At 40.8% G+C, this 16,766-nt stretch overlaps 1 protein-coding gene across 7 annotated transcripts in view; it reads left to right on the top strand.

Moving 5' to 3' along the window:
• Positions 1-14,521: 14,521 nt before the first annotated feature.
• Positions 14,522-16,766, top strand: part of ZNF638 (zinc finger protein 638) — an 83,768-nt gene continuing 81,523 nt past the window's right edge. For 2 of the 7 annotated variants that reach the window (XM_029231643.1, XM_029231641.1), the window contains exon 1: positions 14,540-14,632. The gene's annotated coding sequence lies outside the window, so the exon portion shown is untranslated. Of the gene's footprint in view, positions 14,633-16,766 lie in introns of all 7 variants that reach the window. The other 5 variants (XM_029231644.1, XM_029231642.1, XM_029231650.1 and 2 more) reach the window with 4 other exon arrangements.

Here is a 16,766-nt window from a genome sequence, read left to right as displayed (position 1 = left end):
CAAAAACTACTGCTTAAAATGTTGTCATTTGTGGGCTTCCCTGGTGGCGCAGTGGTTGAGAGTCCGCCTGCCGATGCAGGGGACACGGGTTCGTGCCCCGGTCCGGGAACATCCCACATGCCGCGGAGCGGCTGGGCCCGTGAGCCATGGCCGCTGAGCCTGCGCGTCCGGAGCCTGTGCTCTGTAACGGGAGAGGCCACAACAGTGAGAGGCCTGCGTACCACAAAAAAAAAAAAAAAAGATATATATATATATATATATATATATATATAGCCACTTCAGCTTTTTATTATTGCTATTTGCTTGATATATGTTTTTCCATCCTTTTACTTTCAACCTATTTGTATCTTTGAGTCTAAAGTGTGTGTCCCATAGACAAAATATATTTGGAGATATATTTTTATCTATTTTGATGATCTCTGCCTTTTGATTGGATTCTTTAATCCATTCACATACAATGTTATTATTTATGTGATTGGATTTATCTCTGCTGTTTTAGTTTTAATTTTCTGTTAGTCTCATAACTATTTCCCTCCTTTATTGCTTTCTTTTGTATTATGTGGCTGTTTTCCTACTGTAATATCTTAATTCTTTTAATAATTTTTTCATTATATAGATACTTTTGAATTTTCTTAGTTGTTGCTCTAGGGTTTACCGTGTACATTTTAACTTTTCAGAATCCATTCAGATTTATACTGACTTATTTGTAGTGTTATTTAAAAGCATTACTCTTGTGTAGCTCTAGTGCCTCTTCCCCTTTTTGGTGCTTTTAAAATAACATTACTTTATATATGTTACAAACCCCAAAATATATTGTTATAAGTATTATTTTATATAATTTTATGTCTTTTAGGGAAGCTGAGAGAAGAAAGGACAGCAAGTGTATATTTATAGCGTTTGTTATAGTAATCTTCTTATTTACCATTTTTGGTTCTCCTCATTTGCTCCTGTGTTTTCAAGTTACCACCTTGTGTCATTACCTTACTGAAATACAAATTTGCTTCCATTCACTTCCTTCTATTATTGTCAAATAGATTACATTTCTATGTGTTGTAGGCCAACAAAACAATTATATACCTGTTGTTTTAACAGTTGATTTTTAAACTACTTAAGAGAAGAAAGAAGAATAAATAGGCATTTTTATTGTCTTTCATAATTATCTTTACTGGTATCTTTGCTTTTTCATAAGGATTTGAATTACTGTCTGCAGTCTCTTGTTTTCCACCTTAATAACTTCATTTCGCATTTCTCGTAAGATAGGTCTTCTTGCAACAAATTCTCAGTTTTTGTTTGTTTGGAATGTCTTTATCTCACTTTCATTTTTGAAAGATTTGCTGGATAGAAGATTCTTGGTTGACAATTTTTTTCCTTTAATACTTTGAATATGTCATTCCAGTGCCTTTTGGCCCCCATTGTTTCTGATGAGAAATCAGTATGCGATGAGTTGTTTTTGTACTGCTGCTTTCAAAATTCTTTTTGTCTTTCAACATTTTTACTATGATATGTTTGTGTGTGGATATATTTGTGTTTACATGACTAGGTCGAGCTTCATGTACGTGTAGAATAATGTTTTTCATCAAATTTGGAAAGCACTTGGACATTATGTCTTCAATTTTTTTTTTTTCTGCTCTTTTCTCGGTCTCATCTTTCCTCTTCTTCTGGTACTTACATTATGCATATGTTGGTGCACTTACTGGTATCCAGCATTTCTCTGAAGCTCTGTTAACTTTTCTTCATTCTTTTTTTCCCTCTGTTCTTTGGGTTGCATAATTACCATTGGTCTATCTTCAAGAGAGCTGATTCTTTTGTTAGTTCAAACCTATTGTTAAGCCCCTCTAGTGAACTTGTCATTTTAGTTATTGTACTTTTTTACCTCCACAATGTTCATGTAGTTCTTTTTAAAAATTACTTCTCTCTCTTTATTGACATTCTCTATTTGTTGCAATGTTGTCATACCTTTGTCTACTTCTTCTAGCATGGTTTTCTTTAGCTCTTTCAATATGTTTATAATGGTTATTATGAAATATTTTTCTGTTAAATCCAATATCTGGACCCTCTCACAGCCAGTTTCTGTTGCCTATCTATTTTCCTATGTATGAGTCAGTCACACATCCTGTTTCTTTGTATGTCTTGTAATTTTTTGTTGTTGAAAACTGGACACTTAAGGTAATATATTGTAGCAAATCTGATACTGATTATCCCTCTCCCCTGGGACTTGTTTGTTGTTGTTTATTTGTTTAGTGACTTAACTATTTTAGTGAAGTCTGTTGCCCCTGCAGTGTGCAGACTCTGTACTTGCTCCTTAGAGATTATAGCCTTCAATGTGCACAAGTTGCTCTGGGATGACAGTGTTTTAGCAGTGCTCTCTTTGACTGTCTCTTTCCCTGATCTCTCTGTTAAGCTGTCTGCCTCTGTTGGTATCACATCCAGCTTTTAGGCTGATTTCTGTATTGTTTCAGACATAAATTTCTTTATAATCTGGTCCAATTCAATTTGGGCTCCTTAGCTGGTGTACTTTTTGAGACTAGTCTCTGACATGTCTTCTGTCCCCAGGAGGCTATTTTAACTTTTTCTTTCCCTGGTTCTCTCTGTTAAACTTGCTGATCTGCCAGTTTAGCTTGCTGATATTATGAAGCTATCAGCCTTCCTCCTAATTTCTTACTCAATTTCTCCATTATTTCTGAGATTGCCAGTGTAGGTTTGAAGTTCCCTACACTGTATTAAATAAAGTCATTTCCTCTGAGGAGAGCTTAAGAGCTCTCTGTTGTTATGACTGCCTTCCTCCCTAGGCAAAATCTCTGAGCCACTGCTCCAGAGCAGGTGTTGGGGACAGTGGCCCACTTCTTTTGGAATGACAACTCTGCTTATGAACAGGACTTTGGGTGGGGGCAGTAGCCTCTGGTCTTCTTGGCTTGCCTCTCCTGGAGTAAGATCTCTGTCCTACCAACAGACTGGGACAAGGGCAATTAGGGCCACAGTATTTTTGGCCTGCTTCATCTGGGATTGAGCCTCCAATTTATGAGTGTGGTCTGGGCTTAAGAAGGGAGCCCTAAACCTCTGTGCTGCACTTGCCTGAAATTTAGCCTCTATAACACAGAGCTGGGAAGGAACAGAAATGTTGGTGGCCCATCCTTCTTGACGGGGGGATGCCATATCCCTTGGGAGTTAGGGGAAGAGGGAGCCCCATCCTCTTATCAGTAGCAACTGGAGTAGAGCTTCCATCACACTGAGATTGGTGGGAGTGGCAAGTGAGTGGGCCATGGGTAAACTGCCACAAATGCTCACTTCTTATCAAAATTTAGTAGATTTTCTTAAATAAATATTTCTTCATTTGGCGTCTAAACTTAGGACAATTTACAGACACTTTAAATGATTGTTTTTTAAAAATAATTTTCAGCAGTATGTCTGGTTCATTGGGGAGTATGTCTATAGAACTCTTCATGCTTCCACTCTTGAAGTGGATCTTTTTCTGGAATTGCTTTTGTAGCTGGTATGTAGACTCTACATAGAATGTATACGGGTAAGTAATTCGTAAGATGAAAATCCTGAAGGGAAAGGATTATTCTCGTTTTATGCTTGTGGAAACTATTATTATCACTTAAATTAGAGTTCAAGTCAAAATTCTATTGTTTCTAAATCCCAGGTCTTTGTTCACTGATTGATATATCATGCTTTTGATTTGTATTTTTAATGAATTGAGGCCCTAATCTTCAGATAACAAATGCATTAGTTATGTACGGCTACATAAAAAATTACCCTAAAACCTAATGGCACAAAACAAAAAGATACTTTTTAAAAACTATTTTATTTATTTATTTATTTTTGGCTGCATGGGTCTTCGTTGCAGCATGCAGGATCTTAGTTGCAGCATGCAGGCTTCTTAGTTGTGGCATGTGTTGCGACATGTGGACTTCTTAGTTGCGGCATGCGAACTCTTAGTTGCGGCATACATATGGGATCTAGTTCTCTGACCAGGGATCAAACCGGGGATCCCTGCATAGGGAGCTTTTAGTCTTACCTGCTGGACCACCAGGGAAGTCCCCAAACTATACTTTTTTATCCTTACCATTTCCATGGATAAGGAATTCATAACTGGGTAGTTCCTCCTTAGAGTCCGTCATGAGATTGCTTTCAGGATGTTGATTTAAGCTGCAGTCATTTATGCTTCACTGAGGCTGGAGGTTCTGTCTCCCAAGTGGCTCAATGAAATGGCTGCCAATTTGGTGGTAGTTGTTGGCTGGAGGCTTTAATTTCTCTCCTTATGGGCTTCTCAAAGGCTGTTTGGATGTCCTCATGACATAGCAGCTGGCGTTCCCTGGTGTGAGTAATCCAAGGGAGAGAAGGGAGGGTCAGTCAGAGGCTACTCTTTTCATGACCTAGCCTTGGAAGTCACATAGCATCACTTGCACCACATTGTATTCATTAGAAACAATCTGCTAAGCCTGACCCACGTTCAGAGGAAGCGGAATTAGGCTCCACCTTGTGAAGTGAAATGTATCAAAGAATTTGTGGACAGGTTTAGAAACCACCTTAACAAGAAGAGGCAAAGGGATTTCTGGTCACCATTGCACTAGCTTTGACAAAAACTCAGAAAAATAACTGCTTGTTTTTTTAAAATATTTATTTATTTGGTTGCACCAGGTCTTAGTTGTGGCAGGAGGGCTCCTTAGTTGTGGCTCGCCAGCTCCTTTGTTGCAGCATGCATGTGGGATCTAGTTCCCTGACCAGGGATTTGAACCCAGGACCCCTGCATTGGGAGCACGGAGTCTTATCCAATGTGCCATCAGGGAAGTCTCAACTGCTTGTTTTCTTGAGTTAGTTTCTAAAATTCTATATATGTTACACCTGGGTACACACCTTATAGTCTGGCATGAATGCTGCAAAATTCAAGTATCAGAACTAAGTATTCTCGATGTTTATGTTCTATTGCAGGACATGAAATGTTGTGGGATTTCTCAAACTTTCATCATGGCCCTGTGTCTATCCAGTCATTAGATTTGGATTCTAAAGACAGAAGGAAGGCAATGGTTGCCCCCAAATCCTGTTTATTAGGACAGTTGCAATAGAGATGAAATGGTGATGAGATTCTTTATGTCACTGAAACAAAGCCCCATTTATGTTAACAAATCACAGGAAACAGTTTGTGATGACTATTCTTTTTCTAATACGTTCAGGCATTGAGCTGTGGCTATGCTGAACAGGCAGAAGCTGAGCTTTGGATAGAGCTGCTCAGGACTTGTCTGGCCAATCAGAAAACAGAGTGGGTAAAAGTAGAGGATGGGGAACTGTAAAATAGAGTAATGGTGAGAAGAAGATGTGGAGTAGGATACATTTTTTTCTGTTAAGAAAATTGACATTTTTAGATGGGAATGAGAATTTCTGTAAGTGGTCCAAAGAGACTAGATGACATAAAAGCTTGGCATAAAAGCATGAATACAGTAGACTCTAAGGGTAAAAATATATTTTGCTTTGGAATGCCATGAATATTGGTGAGCATCTTTCAGTTTACAGATTTCCAGGCTCACATCTTATAGGCAAGCTAATCTAGTCCCCTCCCTTATAAGAAGTTGAAATCCAGTGAGATTAGTATCAGAGCAGGGACTAGAAAGGTAACTCTTTTGATTCCTAATCTAGGGTTTTATTCAATGTTCTATATTGCCGTAAGGGGTTTATAAGCCTTTGCATTATCGGGTTCCTTGCTACCTCAATTTGTCCTTTCTTTACACCACTTCACCTCAGCTGAGCTGGCATTCATGTTATTCCTCAAACACACCCAACATGCTCTGGTCCCAGGGCTTTGCACTTGATGTGTCCTCTATTGGAAAGCTCTTCTTTCAGATCTCTGTGTGATTTTCCTCCTCCCTTCCTTTATATCTCTGCTTAGCTGTCACCTCACCAGGGAGGACTTCTCTGATTACCTTATTGAAAGCATTACCTAGCCCCTGCTTCATCATTTTCCCTTACTTCCTTTATTTTCCTTTAAAGAAGTGATTACAGTTAAATGAGATCATATGGGTGGGCCCTAATCCAATATGACTGGTGTCCTTATAAGAAGAGGGAGAGACACCTGGGATGTGTAGGCATACAGAAAAGCCCACGTGAGGTCGTGGCAAGAAGGTGGCCAGCTGCCAAGGAGAGAAGGCTGAGGAGAAACCAAACCTGTCCACACCTTGATTTGGACTTTCAGCCCCCAAAACTGTAAGAAAATAAGTTCCTGTGGTTTAAGCCACCCAGCCAGTGGTATTTTGTTATGGCAGCTCAAGCTGACTAATACAACCTGTAAGTATTCCCTGTTCCCCTCCACTTACCTCCTCTGTCTCCTCTTACTCATGCTGTTGCAGCCTTATTGGCTTTCTTGCTGTTTCTCAAATATGCCAAGCTGGCGTTCACCTCAGTGCTTTTGTGTTTTACATTTACTCTGCCTGTAATACCCTTCCTCCTGGATATCTCTACTGCTTATTCCCACACTTCATTCAGATTTCTGCTCACATGCTGCCTTCTTAGTGATGCCTTTCTTGACCATCCTATTTATTTATTTATTGGTTTTTATTTTTATTTATTTTTTAACATCTTTATTGGAGTATAATTGCTTTACAATGGTGTGTTAGTTTCTGCTTTACAACAAAATGAATCAGTTATATATATACATATACATATGTACATATGTACATACATATGTATGTACATACATATGTACATACATATACATATATACATATTCCCGTATCTCTTCCCTCTTGCGTCTCCCTCCCTCCCACCCTCCCTATCCCACCCCTATAGGTGGTCACAAAGCACCGAGCTGATCTCCCTGTTCTATGCGGCTGCTTCCAACTAGCTATCTACCTTACGTTTGGTAGTGTATATATGTCCATTCCTCTCTCGCGCTTTGTCACAGCTTACCCTTCCCCCTCCCCATATCCTCAAGTCCATTCTCTGGTAGGTCTGTGTCTTATTCCTGTCTTACCCCTAGGTTCTTCATGACATTTTTTTTCTTAAATTCCGTATATATGTGTTAGCATACAGTATTTGTCTCTCTCTTTCTGACTTACTTCACTCTGACAGACTCTAGGTCTATCCACCTCATTACAAATAGCTCAGTTTCGTTTCTTTTTATGGCTGAGTAATATTCCATTGTATATATGTGCCACATCTTCTTTATCCATTCATCCGATGATGGACACTTAGGTTGTTTCCATCTCCGGGCTATTGTAAATAGAGCTGCAATGAACATTTTGGTACGTGACTCTTTTTGAATTATTGTTTTCTCAGGGTATATGCCCAGTAGTGGGATTGCTGGGTTATATGGTAGTTCTATTTGTAGTTTTTTAAGGAACCTCCATACTGTTCTCCACAGTGGCTGTATCAATTTACATTCCCACCAACAGTGCAAGAGGGTTCCCTTTTCTCCACACCCTCTCCAGCATTTATTGTTTCTGAATTTTTTGATGATGGCCATTCTGACTGGTGTGAGATGATATCTCATTGTAGTTTTGACTTGTATTTCTCTAATGATTAGTGATGTTGAGCATTCTTTCATGTGTTTGTTGGCAGTCTGTATATCTTATTTGGAGAAATGTCTATTTAGGTCTTCTGCCCATTTTTGGATTGGGTTGTTTGTGTTTTTGTTATTAAGATGCATGAGCTGCTTATAAGTTTTGGAGATTAATCCTTTGTCAGTTGCTTCATTTGCAAATACTTTCTCCCATTCTGAGGGTTGTCTTTTGGTCTTGTTTATGGTTTCCTTTGCTGTGCAAAAGCTTTGAAGTTTCATTAGGTCCCATTTGTTTATTTATGTTTTTATTTCCATTTCTCTAGGAGGTGGGTCAAAAAGGATCTTGCTGTGATTTATGTCATAGAGTGTCCTGCCTATGTTTTCCTCTAAGAGTTTGATAGTTTCTGGCCTTATATTTAGGTCTTTAATCCATTTTGAGCTTATTTTTGTGTATGGTGTTAGGGAGTGATCTAATCTTATACTTTTACGTGTACCTGTCCAGTTTTCCCAGCACCACTTATTGAAGAGGCTGTCCTTTCTCCGCTGTACATTCCTGCCTCCTTTATCAAAGATAAGTTGACCATATGTGTGTGGGTTTATCTCTGGGCTTTCTATCCTGTTCCATTGATCTATCTTTCTGTTTTTGTGCCAGTACCATACTGTCTTGATTACTGTAGCTTTGTAGTATAGTCTGAAGTCAGGGAGCCTGATTCCTCTGGCTCCATTTTTCGTTCTCAAGATTGCTTTGGCTATTCGGGGTCTTTTGTGTTTCCATACAAATGGTGAAATTTTTTGTTCTAGTTCTGTGAAAACTGCCAGTGGTAGTTTGATAGGGATTGCATTGAATCTGTAGATTGCTTTGGGTAGTAGAGTCATTTTCACAATGTTGATTCTTCCAATCCAAGGACATGGTATATCTCTCCATCTACTTGTATCATATTTAATTTCTTGCATCAGTGTCTTATAATTTTCTGCATACAGGTCTTTTGTCTCCCTAGGTAGGTTTATTCCTAGATATTTTATTCTTTTTGTTGCAGTGGTAAATGAGAGTGTTTTCTTGATTTCACTTTCAGATTTTTCATCATTAGTGTATAGGAATGCCAGAGATTTCTGTGCATTAATTTTGTATCCTGCTACTTTACGAAATTCATTGATTAGCTCTAGTAGTTTTCTGGTAGCATCTTTAGTATTCTCTATGTATAGTATCATGTCATCTGCAAACAGTGACAGCTTTACTTCTTCTTCTCCGATTTGGATTCCTTTTATTTCCTTTTCTTCTCTGATTGCTGTGGCTAAAACTTCCAAAACTATGTTGAATAAGAGTGGTGAGAGTGGGCAACCTTGTCTTGTTCCTGATCTTAGTGGAAATGCTTTCAGTTTTTCACCATTGAGGACGATGTTGGCTGTGGGTTTGTCATATATGGCCTTTATTATGTTCAGGAAAGTTCCCTCTATGCCTACTTTCTGCAGGGTTTTTATCATAAATGGGTGTTGAAATTTGTCGAAAGCTTTCTCTGCATCTATTGAGATGATCATATGGTTTTTCTCCTTCAATTTGTTAATATGGTGTATCACGTTGATTGATTTGTGGATATTGAAGAATCCTTGCATTCTTGGAATAAACCCCACTTGATCATGGCGTATGATCCGTTTAATGTGCTGTTGGATTCTGTTTGCTAGTATTTTGTTGAGGATTTTTGCATCTATGTTCATCAGTGGTATTGGCCTGTAGTTTTCTTTCTTTGTGACATCCTTGTCTGGTTTTGGTATCAGGGTACTGGTGGCCTCGTAGAATGAGTTTGGGAGTGTTCCTCCCTCTGCTATATTTTGGAAGAGTTTGAGAAGGATAGGTGTTAGCTCTTCTCTAAATGTTTGATAGAATTCGCCTGTGAAGCCATCTGGTCCTGGGCTTTTGTTTGTTGGAAGATTTTTAATCACAGTTTCAATTTCAGTTCTTGTGATTGCTGTGTTCATATTTTCTTTCTTTCTTCTTTTTTTTTTTTGCAGTACGCGGGCCTCTAACTTTTGTGCTCTCCCATTGTGGAGCACAGGCTCCGGATGCGCAGGCTCAGCGGCCATGGCTCACGGGCCCAGCCGCTCCGCAGCATGTGGGATCTTCCCGGACCAGGGCACAAACCCGTGTCCCCTGCATCAGCAGGCGGACCCTCAACCACTGCGCCACCAGGGAAGCCCTGTTCATATTTTCTATTTTTTCCTGATTCAGTCTTGGCAGGTTGTGCCTTTCTAAGAATTTGTCCATTTCTTCCAGGTTGTCCATTTATTGGATAACTTTATTGGCATAAAGTTGCTTATAGTAATCTCTCATGATCTTTTGTATTTCTGCAGTGTTAGTTGTTACTTCTCCTTTTTCATTTCTAATTCTATTGATTTGAGTCTTCTCCCTTTTTTTCTTAATGCGTCTGGCTAATGTTTTATCAATTTTGTTTATCTTCTCAAAGAACCAGCTTTTAGTTTTATTGATCTTTGCTATCGTTTCCTTCATTTCTTTTTCATTTATTTCTGATCTGATTTTTATGATTTCTTTCCTTCTGCTAACTTTGGGGGTTTTTTGTTCTTCTTTCTCTAATTGCTTTAGGTGCAAGGTTAGGTTGTAAAGTAAAATAAAATAAAGTAAGATAAAATATAATAAAGTTATTAAAATTAAAAAAAATTATTAAGAGAAAAAAAACGGACGGATAGAACCCTCGGACAAATGGTGGAAGCAAAGCTATACAGACAAAATCTCACACAGAAGCATACACATACACACAAAAAGAGGAAAAGGGGAAAAAATCATAAATCTTGCTCTCAAAGTCCACCTCCTTAATTTGGGATGATTGGTTGTCTATTCATGTATTCCACAGATGCAGGGTACATCAAGTTGATTGTGGAGCTTTAATCCGCTGCTCCTGAGGCTGCTGGGAGAGATTTCCCTTTCTCTTCTTTGTTCTCACAGCTCCCGGGGCCTCAGCTTTGGATTCGGCCCCGCCTTTGCGTGTAGGTCGCAGGATGGCGTCTGTTCTTCGCTCAGACAGGACGGGGTTAAAGGAGCCGCTGATTCGGGGGCTCTGGCTCACTCAGGCCAGGGGTAGGGAGGGGCACGGAGTGCGGGGCGAGCCTGCGGCGGCAGAAGCCAGCATGACGTTGCACCAGCCTGAGGTGCCCCGTGCGTTCTCCAGGGGGAGTTGTCCCTGGATCCTGGGACCCTGGCAGTGGAGGGCTGCACAGGCTCCCCGGAAGGGGGGTGTGGATAGTGACCTGTGCTCGCACACAGGCTTCTTGGTGGCGGCAGCAGCAGCCTTAGCGTCTCATGCCGCCATGTTAGCCGCGGCTCACGCCCTTCTCTGGAGCTCCTTTAAGCAGCGCTCTTAATCCCCTCTACTCGCACACCAGGAAACAAAGAGGGAAGAAGTCTCTTACCTCTTCGGCAGGTCCAGACTGTTCCCCAGACTCCCTCCCGGCTAGCCGCGGTGCACTAACCCACTGCAGGCTATGTTCACGCCGCCAACCGCAGCCCCTCTCCCTGCGCTCCGACCGAAGCCCAAGCCTCAGCTCCCAGCCCCGCCCGCACCGGTGGGGGAGCAGACAAGCCTCTCGGCCTGGTGAGTACTGGTCGGCAGCGGTCCTCTGTGCGGGAATCTCTCCGCTTTGCCCTCCGCACCCCTGTTGCTGTGCTCTCCTCCGGGGCGCCGAAGCTTTCCCCCTCCGCCACCCGCAGTCTCCGCCCGCGAAGGGGCTTCCTAGTGTGTGGAAACCTTTTGTCCTTCACAGCTCCCTCCCACTGGTGCAGGTCCCGTCCCTATCCTTTTGTCTCTGTTTATTCTTTTTTCTTTTCCCCTACCCAGGTACATGGGGGGTTTCTTGCCTTTTGGGAGGTCTGAGGTCTTCTGCCAGCGTTCAGTAGGTGTTCTGTAGGAGCTGTTCCACGTGTAGGTGTATTTCTGGTCTACCTGTGGGGAGGAAGGTGATCTCCGCGTCTTACTCTTCTGCCATCTTCCCGGAAGTCCTCCTTGAACATCCTATTTAAATTATAGCTTCTGTCACCTCCTGGTTCCCTATGTCCTGATCCCTATGCTTGTTTTTATCCATAGCACTTAACACCATCTGACATACTACATACTTACTTGTTTATTGTCTGTCACCCCAATCAAGGCTGTAGGTGTCATGAGGGCAGGAGTTAGCATTGCTGTCTGTTTTGCCACTGACCCTTTGGTACCCAGAAGGGTTTCTGGCATAGAGTAGGCCCTCGAGTAATATTTGTTGGATCAGTTAATGAATGAACAAATGGTACTGGCCCATAGGTAGACAAATATATTGGTAGGATAGACTAGAGAGTCCATAAATCCATTTTTATATATAGGAATTTAATAATTTGTGGTTGTTTTTTAAGGGGAAGGAGCATTTCAGTGAAGGGGGAAAATGGTGGTTTGTTTACTTAATATCTGGAAGCTTCATGATGGATCTAATACATTTGGAAGAAAACAAAGTTAGGTTGCTACTTCATGTCACAAAAAGAATACATCTTAAATTAATTGAATACCTAACTGTAAAAAATAAAGTTATAAAATTATAAGCAAAAATATAGAAATTTCAGAAGAATTTTTGTATAATTTCCGGGTGTATATGCTTCTGGAGGGGGTGAGATGAGCCTTCTTAGACCAGAAACAAAACAAAAACCCACACCATTTAGAAGTCGTAAAGGAATAGATGACAAGTTTGATTGCATTTAAATTTTATAATGGCAAAAGACACTCAGAAACAAAATATCAATGTGGAGAAACCAATTGCAACATATTTGACAAAGGGTTATATTCCTTATATACAAGCACCATCTCCTGATAAAAAAAGAGACAATCAGCTCATTAGAAATACCAGCAAAGAATATTAAAGGTTTTTTTTTTTACCCATCAGGGTCATTCACCCTTTCATCAAATATACACTGATTTTCTACTGTGTGCCAGGTATCGTACTAGGTATTAGAGATAAAGCGGTGAAGAAAACAGACAAATATCCCCAACATAGAGCTCATGTTCTAGTGGAGGGAGCTAGATAAGAAAGAATAAGAGATAAACTATATGGTATGTTAGAAGGTGATATGTGCTATAGAAATAAAGCCTTGTAAGGGGGCAGCATAAAGGAAATGAATTAGTTTGTGCAACTCTAGGGAAATGAATTAGAAAACCTAGGTGAAATGGATGCTTTTCTGGGAGAATGTAAATTATACGAATGATTGTGGAGGAGAGAGAAAAATTGTAATCAAATTATATATCATAAAATATCTAGAGAGGGCTTCCCTGGTGGCGCAGTGGTTGAGAGTCCTCCTGCCGATGCAGGGGACACGGGTTCGTGCCCCGGTCCGGGAAGATCCAACATGCGGCGGAGCGGCTGGGCCCGTGAGCCATAGCCACTGAGCCTGCGCGTCCGGAGCCTGTGCTCCGCAACGGGAGAGGCCACAACAGTGAGAGGCCCACGTACCGCAAAAAAAAAAAAAAAAAAAAAATCTAGAGAAAGTTGTTCAAGAACAGCCCCTAGAGAAAGCACCAGAAGAGATATTTCAAAGATGAATTCTACCAAACTTAGAAAGCAGACCGGTCCATTGATTTTTAAACTACGTCAGTTTAGAAAAAGAAGTAAGGTTGTGGAGAAATGGTCATTCTTTTACATATTTAGTGACAGTGGGAATTTGTATAAGCTTTTTGGAAAGTATTCTGTCAATATCTAGTAAAATTAAATATCTATCTATCCATGTCCTTTAATCTAGCTGTCTCACTTGCCTTTGGAAATAAAAATATTAGTTGGTAAGGCTGTTTGTATAAAACAATGTTTGTAAGGATCAAAAAGACTGAAAACAACTTTAGTGTTCAACAGGTTGAATAATTGATGATAGAGTCATACTGTGAGTCTTATGCAACTATTAAAAAAAGAGGATTTATATGATTTACTTGGAGAGATGTCAGTAATCAGGAAAGTAAATAGCAGGCCAATGTGTAAATCTTTGGAAAAAAAAGAATGAAGAACATTTCCCATTACATGCAATTAACACGTTTGGGTATGTTTGTATGAATATAAAGAAATATATGGAAGGAAATTATCACACTTTAACATTGGTTATTTGGAGTTTGGGGAGAGCTTCTTGGCTTTTTCCTTGTTGTTTTTGGCTTGTTGCCTCTATCAGGACTTTAAGTTTGAAAAGAAAATCCGGTAAGATTATTTTATAAAAGACTTTTCTTTCAGCCTTTTCTATGCTTAATGTGAATAAAAGAAATGCATCTACTTGTGTTGCATCACAACTAGCAGTCGCTCGCAGGTGATGTGAATTGCATGGTATCCAAGGGGCAGGACTTGTGAATTCTACCAGATTTTGTCCAATGATTGAATTTTTTTGTTGGTGTAGTAGAGGTACTTTGAGTTACTCAAAGTCTCTCAACTCAAGGTTTTTAATCGGTAAAATAAAGGTACAAAATATCTACCACATTAGGTAGGTATTTTTATTATGAAACGACTCAAAGGATTTTCCAGGTGTTAAGCTTTTAGCTCAATTAGCTTTAATTGAATTCAAATTTCTTGACGTTTTCAGTGGCTATGATATACTTCGCATCATTGCAAATTTATATCTATTGATTTGATATTGAAATATTAAGTATTTCTATATCTATGTTTAAAGGATAAAGGCAGGTGAAATCTTAATCATACAAAGCATTACGATATCCAATGCCAGATGAATACCATGTATTTTAATGTATTATTGAAGGCAAAAATGATCAGGGAAGACTTCATGGAGGTGAGATAATGCAGGTCTCACATATGCGCATGATTTGAACAGGACAATAGAGGACAGGCACATAACAGGCAGAGGCACCGATACCGGTGCCCGAGTTTTGCCGGGGAGGCCTGGAACGCCACACGAGAGAGCGCCCCCTCCCGGAACCGAGTTCCTCCTGCCCCTTTCTCGTGCCTCCGGGCGAGCGCGGTGCCGGCGGTACGCAGGCGCCGCGAGCAGCTGAGGGCTCGCAAAGGCTCGACTGGCGCGCATGCGTGCGGCTCTTTGGAGGCGGTAGCTTCTTCGGCGTCGAGACTGGAGGCTGAGTCTAAACTGTGTGGGGCGCAAATGGGATCCGGCTGTTAGTCGGGTAGGCATAGGTAGGACGGCTGCCTTGTGGGGAGCAGGGGGCTGGAAGGCGGGAGTCCGTAGCGTGGGGGTCCTGAGCCTTTCCTTTGCAATCCGGGCCGACTATTGTATCTGTGTCGCAGCGGCTGCGCACAAAATGGCGGCGGGTTGACGGCGGGGGCGGGAGGAGGTTGGGGGACCCCCGGGATGGGAAGGGAGCTCGGCTGCCTCGCCACCGCGTCGTTTCACCGCACTGCCCCCGGAGGGCCGGGTCGGGGCCCGTGCTAGGACCCTACTTCAGGAAGAGCCGCCTGACGCCGTTTGCACTGGGCGGAGGAACGAAAACAGCCCTTTGGCAAGGCCGTGGCGGCCCCTTCCCCATCCGCGGAGGGCCTGGCCGAGAGCGCACCAGGCCTGACAGCCGGAGGAAGCGGTGGTGAGGGAGCATCGCGGAGGGAGTAACCATTCCCGTCGGGCCTGGAAGAGAGGCGGTGGAGCTCGAGCTGAGCCCTTTGGCGAGCAATATTGTGCAAGAAGCGTGGAGAGAAGAGCGTGTTTGTGTTTGGGGCTGGGGAAGGGGGAGTTGGGGTGAAGAGGGAACCTACGATCCAGCGGCTTTTGCTCGTCGGGGTTTTCTCTCCCTGCCTTGTGCGGGCCTGAAAGCAAAGAGAGTGTCACCTCTGTGCGGGATACCGAGGGCTCGTGAACTGCTCTGATACTTAATTCCAAATTACTCAGAGGAATCCAGAATGCGGATCGTTAGTGATTTAGTTTTGCGTGATTCCTAGCTTGGGCCCCGTTCTGTTCAAGGTGGGGGGAGAATGTGTACCACATACAAGAATCCTGGAGGACATCTGAAACAGATCTTTTGTTATTTGGGATAACTGTGAATAAGGGAGACATATTATTACAAGGTCTTTAGTTGAAGTAGACAACGAAGGCTTCCTCAAGCTATTTTCTCTTAATTTTAAAATTTGCTCTGAGGCAAAATTTGGGGGGAAAATAATATTTTAATCTGGAGGAGTTCTGAAGAAAAATTTGTTAGCAGGATCCGGCGACTTCTGTTGATTCAGATTCTTTTTCTAACCAGCTTTGGAATTGTGCACAAAATTTTTTTTTTCTTTATTTGTTATAAAGGGTTAACTCATTTTTCAAGGATGTTTGCTGGCTCAGATTTGCAATTAAAATTGATAATCTGAAAAACAATTTACAAAAAAAGTGAGTTTAATGAAGTTTATACAGAATAATGAACACATAATTGACATTATTTCAACATAGCTTTAAATATTGTTGATGATTAGGTATTCTAGACTTAGTGGGCTTATGTTGCATTCTTTTTCCATTTGACAGCATTTCATATACACTATATTCTCATACTCGGTAATATACACTTAAATAATCATGTGAAATTAACATGTTAATACACAGAAATAATGCTGGGCCCTCTTGATTGTGTTGGAACCAAGTGAGGGTAAAGATAAAACAGTTGGAAGAAACCACAGAATCTCGTTCGTTTTTATTAACTAGTTTTCATGTCACACATTTATTACCTTGAGTAGTGGTTGTATTTTAGTTTTGTAATCTCTTGTATTTTGTTATGGAGGGCGTATACAGTATATACTCAGGTTTAAAAAAATACTTCTTACAATCAGTGATCACTTTGTACTTCATGGCTGTCTTAAAATTTTTCTCTTGGGTGCTCTTAGGAAGGTGATCTCTGGAAATTTTTTTTGTGTAGTGAAAGAAAATGAGACACAAATAGTTTAGTGGAAAGAGAATATAGGCTTTGGAATCAGAAGATCTGGCTTCGAATCCCTGTTTTCCTCTTAACTGTATGAGTGAGATTTGGGGTAAGTTATTTTAGTCTTTCTGAACTTTTGTTTCCGTATCTGTAAAATGGTGATACCACTACTTCCTGCTTGGGATTATTGTGAGGATTAAGTTAGAAGAGGTATAAAAAGCCCCTATCCTTTGGCACATAGTAGGTACTTAATAAATGTTAGCTGTTACTATTGTTGCAAATTTTTAAGTGCCTAGGCAGCATCTTTTAATAGAAAATTGCAACCTGTGGATACTACCTCTTAATTAAAAAGAAGAGGCTTAAAGGAATTTAGGTTAAATTGATAGAATTTTGGAGCTGAAAGATCATATAATCTTTCATTAAAA

This window comes from Monodon monoceros, unplaced genomic scaffold (genome assembly GCF_005190385.1).
Source record: "Monodon monoceros isolate NGI ecotype Baffin Bay Population unplaced genomic scaffold, NGI_Narwhal_1 Super_Scaffold_19, whole genome shotgun sequence".
NCBI lineage: Eukaryota > Metazoa > Chordata > Mammalia > Artiodactyla > Monodontidae > Monodon > Monodon monoceros.
Note: the sequence above shows the minus strand (reverse complement) of the source record. Positions and strands in the feature narration are given on the sequence as shown.